A 15,529-nucleotide genomic window follows, 5' to 3' on the forward strand; every position below is an offset into this window, starting at 1 on the left:
AAATGTCAACAAAGAAACGAAACACTTTAAAGCTCTGAGTAAACTCCTACAGTGTCGGACTTCATGTTGCAGAGAGTCACTTAAACACTGACAGCTTTGGAGGAAACAAACATTTTAAGAAGTGAAGGTTGTTAGCTCAGGAGGTTAAAGCTCGTCCTCACAACCTACCAGCTTCTTATGCTTCTAACCCTAACCCAGCTTCTTATGCTTCTAACCCTAACCCAGCTTCTTATGCTTCTAACCTTAACCCAGCTTCTTATGCTTCTAACCCTTCTTATGCTCTAGCTCAGGTTATTAGAAGACTGCTTGGGAAGCTTCAGGTTGTTGGTTCAATTCTTACACAGTTTTAAAGTCCAACATCAAGAGGAGAGAATGAAAACTGAGAAAACCTCTGTCACCAATGAGGATCCAGTGGCTCAGTGGGTAAGACATCTTCTCATGACTCAGAGGTTGTGAGTTCAATTCCTGCTTGAAGCTTTTAAAGTCAGAAACCCCAAATAAAAAGTGAAAAGCTCTAAATAAAAATCTAAGAGTGTCAGTCCAGGTAGCTCAGGCTGTTAGAAGACTGCTTGGGAAGCTTTGAGGTTGTTGGTTCAAATCTTGCACAGCTCTGAGTAGTTTTAAAGTCCAGCATCCAAAGTTAAGGTTTAAATGTGCCCGGAGAACAGGTTTTAGTGTTACAGTGACTCCGTGGAGTAATGGGTATGGTCGTGACCTTCGGCGCAGCAATGTGGCCCCCCGACCCAATCTGGGAGATGGTTCCACAGGAGAGGAACCTGAGAACTGAATACTGTGTTCTAGTAGGTTCATAAGGTATTATAAGCTCTGTAAGACATGACAAGGCACGGACGGGGTTGGAAGTTCTAAGGTTGTGGCTTTGATCCTGGGATAGTTTTGAGGTACGGGTTTGGGTTATCAACTAAAATATCTTAGAGGAGACTTTGATAAATGCCTGACAATGAAGGATTTTAAGAAGCACCGGTAATGTTCATAAATGACCAGCAGATGGCAGTGTGGCTTTGTCTGATGACCAGTAACACCAGTAGTAGTTCACCTGTTGGGATCCATTAAGTCACCTGATGCAGGTCACATGACTGCCAAATAGTCACATGACTGACATCATTGAGTAAAGCAGCAGTTTGAACTCTTCACTGTAAGTTTGCTTTCTTTCATACTTAGTTTAACTTATTTTTCTACAGTAACTTTCCACTGTGTTTCTTGCTCTTTTATGTTTATGGTTCATCACAAACTTTGGAGAACATGTTGGAAGAAGATAAATCTAAATATCTACATATTAATTATTGATCAACTTGCAAGAATCAAACAATATCAACCAACAGCTGATCGATATCTCCTTTTCTTTTTCTGCAGCTCTGAAAAATTAACCGATTTATATGTTTGAATATTAAATGTGTTGTAGTCACTGATGTGGAGGGACAGTCAGTCAGTGTTGAGTCACTCATTCACTGAGTGAAGAGTTAAAGCATGAAGCATTTAACAGCGTCTAAAAGTAGAAAACATCCTTAAACAGCACTTTTACTTACTTTTATTTAATTTTTATTTAGTTGGAATGAATAAAAACAAGTCAAAATTAATAACATAACTTACTTGTTCATTCACCCTGCAAATATTTCCTCCTGCTGCTTCACCAAGCACACATCCATCCACCCAGTGAGTCCAGCACACACCTCATCTGTTGTAAATGCAACTTTAAAAACATCACTCCTGCAACTTTTCAAATCAGTCTCAAGTCTATAAACTCATGTGTCGCCATCTAGTGGACTGATGGTGGAACTGCAGCAACTTCCTCTGACTCAGTTCTATTACATTATCTATCACGTTAGAGCCAAAACAAGTCAATTAATCACACGTTTGATTGATTTTTTTGGAACTTGGAACAACTATTTTTAAGACAGTTAAGTATCAGAGAAGACCAGCTCCTAAATGTACTTATGCAGATGTTGATGATTAGGGTTAGGGCTTTTATGTGAGAGCTGCAAAATCACCAGAAATTCTTCCCAGGTGAACATAAAAGAAAATGTATAAACACACAATAACTTGTTCATCCCTGTCTAACTCTACAGCTGCAGGTCTCTGTACAGATACCAGAGGATCCTTTCCCTTCCTCTTTATCCCCATCCACTGACACCTCCTCCTGCTCCTCCTTCAGCATCATCAGTGGAACAACCAGCACCTCCTCAACCTGTGGCAGCGCCTCCTGCTGTTGTGAGTAACTTGGTAAAAATGACATTTTAACTTTAATCAAATGGCGCCATCCTGTGGACATCAGCCGCTACTACAAGCAGAGCTGCAGGCAGATTTATAAACTGCTGGAAGGTTTTTAAATTATCATTTTATTAGATTGTAACATATTTATATATGTTTATTTTATTTTGGTAGTATGAACGCAGTATTAGTACTTCATATGACTGTATGAACGCAGTATTAGTACTTCATATGGTAGTATGAACGCAGTATTAGTACTTCATATGGCTGTATGAACGCAGTATTAGTACTTTATATAGTAGTATGAACGCAGTATTAGTACTTCATATGGCTGTATGAACGCAGTATTAGTATTTCATATGGCTGTATGAATGCAGTATAAGTACTTCATATGGCTTCATGAATGCAGTATTAGTACTTCATATGGCTGTATGAACACAGTATTAGTACTTCATATGGCAGTATGAATGCAGTATAAGTACTTCATATATTAGTATGAACGCAGTATAAGTACTTCATATATTAGTATGAACGCAGTATTAGTACTTCATATGGCTGTCTGAATGCAGTATAAGTACTTCATATGGGTGTATGAATGCAGTATAAGTACTTCATATGGCTGTATGAATGCAGTATAAGTACTTCATATGGCTGTATGAACGCAGTATAAGTACTTCATATGGCTGTATGAATGCAGTATTAGTACTTCATATGGCTGTATGAACGCAGTATTAGTACTTCATATGGCAGTATGAACGCAGTATTAGTACTTCATATGGCTGTATGAACGCAGTATAAGTACTTCATATGGGTGTATGAATGCAGTATAAGTACTTCATATGGCTTTATGAACGCAGTATAAGTACTTCATATGGCTGTATGAACGCAGTATAAGTACTTCATATGGCTGTATGAACGCAGTATAAGTACTTCATATGGCAGTATGAACGCAGTATTAGTACTTCATATGGCAGTATGAACGCAGTATAAGTACTTCATATGGCTGTATGAATGCAGTATTAGTACTTCATATGGCAGTATGAACGCAGTATTAGTACTTCATATGGCAGTATGAACGCAGTATAAGTACTTCATATGGCTGAAAGCAACCAAACGCACCCAGCAGTGATCTAAGCTCCGCCCCTCCCACCAGCCGGCCCACTCTACCAAACGCACCCTGCAGCTCTGCTTGTAGTAGCGGCTGATGTCCACCAGAGGGCGACATTTGACCAGAAACAGATTTTTATATTTAAAATGAGAAAATATCTAATTTATAATATATTTAAATTTGCTGTTTAGAAAAATAAGACACATAAAAAGAAGTGTGGAGAGTAATTAAACATTTACACATAAATAAATAATGTTCTCTTTTATTTTATTTAGAACAAAATGTTTTTAAAATTAAATATCAGTAAATTTTATTAATTTAAGTTTTCATGAAGTAAATTAAAATTTTAAAATATTAATAAAATAAAATAATGGTTGTTTATTTTATTTTGTACAATATTTAAAACATGTCATGATATATGTGTGTATATATGTATCATATATTAGATATTTACTGATGTTAAAGTCAAAATCTGCTGTTTCTGGTCAAATGGCGCCATCCTGTGGACATCAGCCGCAACTACAAGCAGAGCTGCAGGCAGATTTATAAACTGCTGGAAGGTTTTTAAATTATCATTTTATTAGATTGTAACATATTTATATATGTTTATTTTATTTTGGTAGTATGAACGCAGTATTAGTACTTCATATGGTAGTAAGAACGCAGTATTAGTACTTCATATGGCTGTATGAACGCAGTATTAGTACTTCATATGGTAGTAAGAACGCAGTATTAGTACTTCATATGGCTGTATGAACGCAGTATTAGTACTTCATATGGCTTCATGAACGCAGTATAAGTACTTTATATAGTAGTATGAACGCAGTATTAGTACTTCATATGGTAGTAAGAACGCAGTATTAGTACTTCATATGGCTGTATGAACGCAGTATTAGTACTTCATATGGTAGTAAGAACGCAGTATTAGTACTTCATATGGCTGTATGAACGCAGTATTAGTACTTCATATGGTACTATGAATGCAGTATTAGTACTTCATATGGTAGTATGAATGCAGTATAAGTACTTCATATGGCAGTATGAACGCAGTATTAGTACTTCATATGGGTGTATGAATGCAGTATAAGTACTTCATATGGCAGTATGAATGCAGTATTAGTACTTCATATGTCTGTATGAATGCAGTATAAGTACTTCATATGGCAGTATGAACGCAGTATAAGTACTTCATATGTCTGTATGAATGCAGTATAAGTACTTCATATGGCAGTATGAACGCAGTATTAGTACTTCATATGGGTGTATGAATGCAGTATAAGTACTTCATATGGCAGTATGAATGCAGTATTAGTACTTCATATGTCTGTATGAATGCAGTATAAGTACTTCATATGGTAGTAAGAACGCAGTATAAGTACTTCATATGGCTGTATGAACGCAGTATAAGTACTTCATATGGCTATATGAACGCAGTATAAGTACTTCATATGGCTGTATGAACGCAGTATAAGTACTTCATATGGCTGTATGAACGCAGTATAAGTACTTCATATATTAGTATGAATGCAGTATAAGTACTTCATATGGCTGTATGAACGCAGTATTAGTACTTCATATGGCTGTATGAACGCAGTATTAGTACTTCATATGGCAGTATGAACGCAGTATAAGTACTTCATATGGCAGTATGAACGCAGAATAAGTACTTCATATGGCAGTATGAACGCAGTATAAGTACTTCATATATTAGTATGAACGCAGTATTAGTACTTCATATGGCTGTATGAATGCAGTATAAGTACTTCATATGGGTGTATGAATGCAGTATAAGTACTTCATATGGCTGTATGAATGCAGTATAAGTACTTCATATGGGTGTATGAATGCAGTATAAGTACTTCATATGGGTGTATGAATGCAGTATAAGTACTTCATATGGCTGTATGAATGCAGTATTAGTACTTCATATATTAGTATGAACGCAGTATTAGTACTTCATATGGCTGTATGAACGCAGTATAAGTACTTCATATAGTAGTATGAACGCAGTATAAGTACTTCATATAGTAGTATGAACACAGTATTAGTACTTCATATATTAGTATGAACGCAGTATTAGTACTTCATATGGCAGTATGAACGCAGTATAAGTACTTCATATGGCAGTATGAACGCAGTATAAGTACTTCATATGGCAGTATGAACGCAGAATAAGTACTTCATATAGTAGTATGAACGCAGTATAAGTACTTCATATGGCAGTATGAACGCAGAATAAGTACTTCATATAGTAGTATGAACGCAGTATAAGTACTTCATATGGCAGTATGAACGCAGTATAAGTACTTCATATATTAGTATGAACGCAGTATTAGTACTTCATATGGCTGTATGAACGCAGTATAAGTACTTCATATGGGTGTATGAATGCAGTATAAGTACTTCATATGGGTGTATGAATGCAGTATAAGTACTTCATATGGCTGTATGAATGCAGTATAAGTACTTCATATGGTAGTATGAACGCAGTATAAGTACTTCATATGGCTGTATGAACGCAGTATTAGTACTTCATATGGCTGTATGAATGCAGTATAAGTACTTCATATGGCTGTATGAACGCAGTATAAGTACTTCATATGGTTGTATGAACGCAGTATAAGTACTTCATATGGCTGTATGAACGCAGTATAAGTACTTCATATGGCTGTATGAATGCAGTATAAGTACTTCATATGGCTGTATGAACGCAGTATAAGTACTTCATATGGCTGTATGAATGCAGTATAAGTACTTCATATGGCTGTATGAACGCAGTATTAGTACTTCATATTGTAGTATGAACGCAGTATAAGTACTTCATATGGCTGTATGAACGCAGTATTAGTACTTCATATGGTAGTATGAACGCAGTATTAGTACTTCATATGGCTGTATGAATGCAGTATAAGTACTTCATATGGTAGTATGAACGCAGTATTAGTACTTCATATGGTAGTATGAACGCAGTATTAGTACTTCATATGGCTGTATGAATGCAGTATAAGTACTTCATATGGTAGTATGAACGCAGTATTAGTACTTCATATGGCTGAAAGCAACCAAACGTACCCAGCAGTGATATAAGCTCCGCCCCTCCCACCAAACGGCCCACTCTATACCAAACGCACCCATCAGTGCTCTAAGCTCCGCCCCTCCCACCAACCGGCCCACTCTGCCAAACGCACCCAGCAGTGATATAAGCTCCGCCCCTCCCACCAAACGGCCCACTCTGCCAAACGCACCCAGCAGTGATCTAAGCTCCGCCCCTCCAAACAAACGGCCCACTCTACCAAGCGCACCCTGCAGCTCTGCTTGTAGTTACAGCTGATGTCCACCGGAGGGCGACATTTGACCAGAAACAGCAGATTTTGACTTTAGCATCAGAAAATATCACATTTATGATACATATATACAAACGCAGTATTAGTACTTCATATGGCAGTATGAATGCAGTATTAGTACTTCATATAGTAGTATGAACGCAGTATTAGTACTTCATATGGTAGTATGAACGCAGTATAAGTACTTCATATGGCTGTATGAATGCAGTACAAGTACTTCATATAGTAGTATGAACACAGTATAAGTACTTCATATGGCTGTATGAACGCAGTATAAGTACTTCATATGGCTGTATGAACGCAGTATAAGTACTTCATATGGCTGTATGAACACAGTATAAGTACTTCATATGGCAGTATGAAAGCAGTATAAGTACTTCATATGGGTGTATGAATGCAGTATAAGTACTTCATATGGCTGTATGAATGCAGTATTAGTACTTCATATGGGTGTATGAATGCAGTATAAGTACTTCATATGGCTGTATGAATGCAGTATAAGTACTTCATATGGGTGTATGAACGCAGTATAAATACTTCATATGGGTGTATGAATGCAGTATTAGTACTTCATATGGCTGTATGAATGCAGTATAAGTACTTCATATGGCTGTATGAATGCAGTATAAGTACTTTATATGGCTGTATGAACGCAGTATAAGTACTTCATATGGCTGTATGAATGCAGTATTAGTACTTCATATGGTAGTATGAACGCAGTATTAGTACTTCATATGGTATTATGAATGCAGTATTAGTACTTCATATGGTTGTATGAACGCAGTATTAGTACTTCATATGGTATTATGAATGCAGTATTAGTACTTCATATGGCTGTATGAATGCAGTATTAGTACTTCATATGGCAGTATGAACGCAGTAGAAGTACTTCATATGGCTGAAAGCAACCAAACGCACCCAGCAGTGATCTAAGCTCCGCCCCTCCCACCAACCGGCCCACTCTACCAAACGCACCCTGCAGCTCTGCTTGTAGTTACGACTGATGTCCACCGGAGGGCGACATTTGACCGGAAACAGATTTTTATATTTAAAATGAGAAGGAAAGGAGGAAGAAGGAAGAAAAGGAGGGAGGGAAGGAAAGAAGGAGGGAGGAAAGAAAGAGAGAAGGAGGGAGGAAGGAAAGGAAGGAAGGAGGGAGGGAGGGAGGAAGGGAGCAAGGAATGAAGGAAAGAAGGAGGGAGAGAGGAAGGAAGGATAGAAGGAAGGAAGAAAGGGGGATGAGGAAGGAAAGAAGGACGGGAGGAAAAAGAGTAAGGAAAGAAAGAGGAGGGAGGAAAGGAAGGAAAGGAAATAGGTAGGGAAGGAAAGAAGGAGGGAGGAAAGAAAGAGAGAAGGAGGGAGGAAGGAAAGGAAGGAAGGAGGGAGGAAGGGAGCAAGGAAGGAAGGAAAGAAAGAGGGAGAGAGGAAGGAAGGATAGAAGGAAGGAAGAAAGGGGGATGAGGAAGGAAAGAAGGAAGGGAGGAAAGAGAGTAAGGAAAGAAAGAGAAGGAGGGATGAAAGGAAATAGGTAGGGAAGGAAAGAAGGAAGGAGGAAAGACAGAGAGAAGGAGGGAGGAAAGGAAATAGGTAGGGAAGGAAAGAAGGAGGGAGGAAAGACAGAGAGAAGGAAGGAGGAAGGAAAGGAAGGAAGGAGGGAGGAAGGGAGCAAGGAAGGAGGGAGAGAGGAAGGAAGGATAGAAGGAAGGAAGGAAGAAAGGGGGATGAGGAAGGAAAGAAGGAAGGGAGGAAAGCGAGTAAGGAAAAAAAGAGAAGGAGGGAGGAAAGGAAATAGGGAAGGAAAGAAGGAAGGATGAAAGGGGGATGGAGGAAGGAACGAAGGAAGGGAGGAAAGAGAGAGGAAGGAAGGAAAGAAGGAAGGAAGGAAGGAACAGACGGGGTTAACAGTAACTTACAGTTTAAACTAAAGAAACAAACAAACATCAGAATTACTCATGAAAAGCTTTTAATAGTGAAGCTGTACATTAAATATAAAATGCAGAGCTCAGCATTTCTGTCACAAACACAAAACTCAACAAAAATACCTTTTTTTTTTTTTAACAGAAATGTTTTTGACCTGAAAGTTTTTTAAATGATTAAAAACAGTCACATGTGTTATATGTTATAGTTTTATAATCCAGCTGAAGCTCTGAATATTTCTAACTTCCTGTAACTTTTAACTGTTTAAAAGGAAAAATTCAATAAAAAGGAAAATTTACTTTTTTTAAATATGGAAAAAAAAAACACAATCTAAAAGTCAACAATAGTTTCTGTTTAGTGCAACAAGAAAGTAATAAAAATAAACTTTTATACAGCACTGACTAAACCAGAGAAGGTGCTTTACAAACATAAACAATAATAATAATAATAATACATAAAATATAATTAAAGATATAAATATGCTGATGATTCACTGCTTTATACTGGAGCTGAAACTAATGATCATTTTTTATATTTTCACTGATTTTAAAGATAAAATATGAGTAAAAATAATCATTAGTTAAAGTTTAATAAACAGTTGATTGATCAGCAGCTGATCGGTTTAATTATTGATCCTTTTTTCCATCAGTAAGAACAGTAACAATGTTTTAAGTGTAAACGTTTTACTGTCGGACGGCGAAAAATGTCGGAAAAAATAAATAAACCGATGATTCAGATTTGACACATTTTAACTTCCGTATGAAACAGAAGAAAAGTTTTCAGTCAATAAATGTTTTTATTGATTTAGTCAATAATAATAAGTCAATAATCAATTTTCAAATTTGTGACATCATCAGAATTCCTCGTGGTGCGTTCGAGGACAGTCTGGAATTTACACTTCTGAGAGTTGTTGAGAAAATACGTTTTTGGGGGTTTTTTCACGTTAACTACCGTCGTTTTTTCAAAGTTGTGACATCATCAGAAGTCTTTGTGGTGCGTTCGAGGACACTCTGGAATTTACACTTCTGAAAATTGTTGAGAAAATAAGTGTTTTGGGGTTTTGTCACGTTAACTACCGACAATTTTTAAAGTTGTGACATCATCAGAAGTCTTTGTGGTGCGTTCGAGGACACTCTGGAATTTACACTTCTGAGAGACGTTGAGAAAATAAAGTGTTTTTGGGTTTTTTCACGTTAACTTCCGTTGATTTTCAAAGTTGTGACATCATCAGAAGTCCTCGTGGTGCGTTTGAGGACACTCTGGAATTTACAGCTCTGGAAGTTGTTGAGAAAATAAATGTTTTGGGGGTTTTTTTCCTCACAAATTTGCCAAATTTAAAGTCTCAAACTTGTATTAATTTAGCAAAAACATGAAGTGAAGTCAGCAGCCGGCGATCATTAAACGTTTCATCAATAAAAACATCAGAAATCTGTTAAAATGTCACAAAAAACACGTTACTGTTTGAATCTCTGCTGGGATTCATAATGTTGGGAAGTTTTTATTATAATATTTTATTATTTAAGACTCTTTATTCTGGTTGCTTTGAAAACATGAAGATTTAAAACATTTTCAGTCGATGGAGAGAATTAATAAATCCTTTAAACTCCTGAAAAACTTTTTATTGATCATTTTTGTGTTTCAGATGTTTAAATATTTCAGGTTTTTTATTTCAGTTGGTCCACATCCTGACTTTTATTGTGTAATTATATTTTTCAGAATTGTTCTTTTACTTTTTTAATCTTGTGTTTTTCAGCTTGAACAGAACTGAGTTTGTTTTAAATGAACTTTCAGAAATAAACTTTGACTTGTTAAACAAAAAAAAAACAAAGGAAATGATGAAAAATGGAAGTTTCTGTTTCCTGTTAACGAGTTTTAATCTAATTAAAAACCTTCGTTAAGCCCGTTAAGCTTGTTAAGCTCGTTAAGCTCAGTTCCTGCAGCCGATCTCTTCCTTGTAGCGGCTCGTCAGCGTGTCGGCTTTACGCGTCAGCTTGGACAGAACGGCGTGGAGTCCGTTCAGGTGGAAGTAAAACTGTTTCTCCAGGTCGTCCTCGTCCTCCGCCGCCTCCGTCCCGCCGCCGTTCTGCTGCAGGACGGGCCCCCCCCCCTGGTGCATGAGCCCCCCCCCCCTGCAGCATGAGGCCCCCCCCCTGCTGCAGGACGCCACCCCCCTGCTGCAGCACGCCCCACTCCATGTCGTTCCGGATGGACTTGAGCAGCACGTAGGAGCCGTACATGGCTCCGTCGTCGGCTCCGTCGTCGGCTCCGTTGGTCGGAACGTCTCGCAGCCGGCTGGGAAGCATCACCGTCTGGTCCATGTTGTTGACGGCACCGATGAAGCGGCTCATGGCCGTGTACAGAGAGTTCTTCTGCATCACACGAGCGGCTGATTAACTAAAGCTCGTTAGAGGATTAACGGGCCACTACTGGTGACCTCACTTCCTGTGCCTTCTGACCGATGGCTGCGACCCTGCTGCAGGACGCCAGCCGACCGTTTCACCACACAGCACAAAAACACCTGCAGAGAGAAAAGGAGGGAGAGAGAGAGAGAGAGACACTAATCAATAAACATGTAAAAGAGCAAAACAACAGTCAAATATTTGTTGTTTTTTGTGTCTGTATTTGTCCTGATGGATTAAACTATAAAATATAAAATATACGACTTCATTACATCAATGAACTATAACTCTGAATCAGGTATCAGAGTTTCTGTAGTGAGAACAGAAAAGTGAGACAGGAAACAAACAGCGCTGGTCTGAGTCCAACACTGTTCAATATTTACATTAATGAGTCTCTAGCTGCTGGACTCTGACTCTACTTCCTGTTAGATCAGCTGATGACCTGATGTCACCCTCAGATCAGCTGACTTCTACCCTAACCCATAGAGGAACCCATAGAGGAACACACAGAGGACCATAGAGGAACACAGAGGAACCCATAGAGGAACACACAGAGGAACACACAGAGGAACACACAGAGGAACACACAGAGGAACACACAGAGGAACACACAGAGGAACCCATAGAGGAACACACAGAGGACCATAGAGGAACACAGAGGAACCCATAGAGGAACACAGAGGAACCCATAGAGGAACATAGAGGAACACAGAGGAACACAGAGGAACACAGAGGAACATAGAGAGGAACACAGAGGAACACATAGAGGAACATAGAGGAACATACAGAGGAACACAGAGGAACACAGAGGAACATAGAGGAACATAGAGGAACATAGAGGAACACAGAGGAACATAGAGGAACATAGAGGAACACAGAGGAACATAGAGGAACATAGAGGAACACAGAGGAACACAGAGGAACATACAGAGGAACATAGAGGAACACAGAGAGGAACACAGAGGAACATACAGAAGAACATAGAGAGGAACATAGAGAGGAACATAGAGGAACACAGAGGAACATACAGAGGAACATAGAGGAACACAGAGGAACATAGAGGAACACAGAGGAACATAGAGAGGAACACAGAGGAACACAGAGGAACACAGAGGAACATAGAGAGGAACATAGAGAGGAACATAGAGAGGAACACAGAGGAACATAGAGGAACATAGAGGAACACAGAGGAACATAGAGAGGAACACAGAGGAACACAGAGGAACATAGAGAGGAACATAGAGAGGAACATAGAGAGGAACACAGAGGAACACAGAGGAACATAGAGAGGAACATAGAGAGGAACATAGAGGAACACAGAAGAACATAGAGAGGAACACAGAGGAACATAGAGGAACACAGAGGAACATAGAGGAACATAGAGGAACACAGAGAGGAACACAGAGGAACATACAGAAGAACATAGAGGAACACAGAGGAACATACAGAAGAACAGAGAGGAACACAGAGAGGAACACAGAGGAACATACAGAAGAACATAGAGAGGAACATAGAGAGGAACACAGAGGAACATACAGAGGAACATAGAGGAACACAGAGGAACATAGAGGAACACAGAGGAACATAGAGAGGAACACAGAGGAACACAGAGGAACACAGAGGAACATAGAGAGGAACATAGAGAGGAACATAGAGAGGAACACAGAGGAACATAGAGAGGAACACAGAGGAACACAGAGGAACACAGAGGAACATAGAGAGGAACATAGAGAGGAACACAGAGGAACATAGAGGAACATAGAGGAACACAGAGGAACATAGAGAGGAACACAGAGGAACACAGAGGAACATAGAGAGGAACATAGAGAGGAACATAGAGGAACACAGAAGAACATAGAGAGGAACACAGAGGAACATAGAGGAACATAGAGGAACACAGAGAGGAACACAGAGGAACATACAGAAGAACATAGAGGAACACAGAGGAACATACAGAAGAACAGAGAGGAACACAGAGGAACATAGAGGAACACAGAGGAACATAGAGGAACACAGAGGAACATAGAGGAACACAGAGGAACACAGAGGAACATAGAGGAACATAGAGGAACACAGAGGAACACAGAGGAACATAGAGAGGAACACAGAGGAACATAGAGGAACACAGAGGAACACAGAGGAACATAGAGGAACATAGAGGAACACAGAGGAACATAGAGGAACATAGAGAGGAACACAGAGGAACATAGAGGAACACAGAGGAACACAGAGGAACATAGAGGAACATAGAGGAACATAGAGGAACACAGAGGAACACAGAGGAACATAGAGAGGAACACAGAGGAACATAGAGGAACACAGAGGAACACAGAGGAACACAGAGGAACATAGAGGAACATAGAGGAACACAGAGGAACACAGAGGAACATAGAGAGGAACACAGAGGAACATAGAGGAACACAGAGGAACACAGAGGAACATAGAGAGGAACATAGAGAGGAACACAGAGGAACATAGAGGAACATAGAGGAACATAGAGGAACATAGAGGAACACAGAGGAACATAGAGGAACATAGAGAGGAACACAGAGGAACATAGAGGAACATAGAGGAACACAGAGGAACATAGAGGAACATAGAGAGGAACACAGAGGAACACAGAGGAACATAGAGAGGAACATAGAGGAACATAGAGGAACATAGAGGAACATAGAGGAACATAGAGGAACACAGAGGAACATAGAGGAACATAGAGAGGAACACAGAGGAACATAGAGGAACATAGAGGAACATAGAGGAACATAGAGGAACATAGAGGAACACAGAGAGGAACACAGAGGAACATAGAGGAACACACAGAGGAACATAGAGAGGAACATAGAGGAACACAGAGGAACATAGAGGAACATAGAGGAACATAGAGGAACATAGAGGAACACAGAGGAACATAGAGGAACACAGAGGAACATAGAGGAACACACAGAGGAACATAGAGAGGAACATAGAGGAACACAGAGGAACATAGAGGAACATAGAGGAACATAGAGGAACATAGAGGAACACAGAGGAACACAGGAACAGAGGAACATGTTGAGCTCTAGAGAACACCATGCAGTATATTTACCTTATAAAACTATATTTCAGTAAATAAACATAGTAATTATATTAAATATTAGATGATAAGGGAGCCTGCAGGTATCAGTGTGATTACATCACATGAGACTGAAGCTCTACATGTTTAAAGCTGCAGATCTGTAATAAAGCTTCAATCACTAACAACCAACAGTGACTGTAGAGCAGAGAGTTTTCCATCAGCTCTATTAATTAAAACATTATGATGCTCAGAAACAACAACACATGAAGCTAACCCTAACCCTAACTATGTTGGAAACATTAAGAACAGAGAAATAATGACCGAACACACACACACACACACACACACACATATATATATACAGATATGATACACAAACACACACACATACACACACACACACACACACACACACACACACACACACACACACACACATATATATATATACAGATATGATACACAAACACACACACTAGCTCACACACATTTATACACTCACAACTCACACAGACACACTCATACACACACACACACGCGCGCACACTCACACACACTCCATCCACCTAGTTATGTTCACATGACTGTTTAACTGTAGTCTCCTGTCTGCTATTAGTCTTCGTGTATCCATGGTAACACTGTTTATAACCGTGATACTACACTAATACTAATAAATCTGGGTTTATAAACATTTATAATAAATCTCTGTTTTTATAAACATTGATAATATATCTGTGAATAAACTGAAACATGATGAAAACAAACCGGAAGTAGCTTCGGTTAGCATCAGCATGCTACATTAAGCTAACTCAGTTCCGGTTCCCGTTAGAAGCAACTCCGTTACTTACCGGAGCTGAACCGTTACGGGATCAAAGAAGGATGCTCAGCTGCCAGTAATTAACGTGAACGTTAACACCTATCACCGGTACCGACTAGTGTCCGGTACAAACAGGAAGTTCTGCCGTTGTCCGATAACGGAAACATTCACCGGCATATTAACTACGACGCTACTTTACCGGAGCCGTTAACTCACCGTGTGTCTCCCGATGTCTCCCGGTGTCTCGTGTATCCGGTCGGTGTGTGACTGCCGGTTTCTTTCCGTTAATCAGCGCGAGGGCACCGGGATGGTAAAGGGGCGGGGTTTAGACCGAACCTCCAAACACAGCAAATCACAGCCCGACAAAGAGGCTGACGTCACGAGGGAACCGAGGCGTTAAGATTAATTATTCCAAAATAAATTTAATATTATTCCAAAATAAAAAGTTAATATATTCCAAAATAAAAGTTTAATAATATTCAAAAATAAATACATACTAAAAATAATTCCACCACAAAAATAAAAACTAATAAAATATTCCACCCAAAAATAAAAACTAATAAAATATTCCATCCAAAAATAAATTTAATATTCCCAAAAAAAAATTTCCACCAAAAAATAAATAAATAAATATAATATTACACCCCAAAATACATTTTATAT

General features: G+C 39.0%; 1 pseudogene; it reads right to left on the reverse strand.

Annotated features, from left to right (window-relative positions):
• Window positions 1-8,640: 8,640 nt before the first annotated feature.
• Window positions 8,641-15,187, reverse strand: LOC133976385 (mid1-interacting protein 1-B-like; annotated as a pseudogene).
• Between the last annotated feature and the right edge of the window lie 342 nt (window positions 15,188-15,529).

Source organism: Scomber scombrus, chromosome 24 (assembly GCF_963691925.1).
Source record: "Scomber scombrus chromosome 24, fScoSco1.1, whole genome shotgun sequence".
Lineage (NCBI taxonomy): Eukaryota > Metazoa > Chordata > Actinopteri > Scombriformes > Scombridae > Scomber > Scomber scombrus.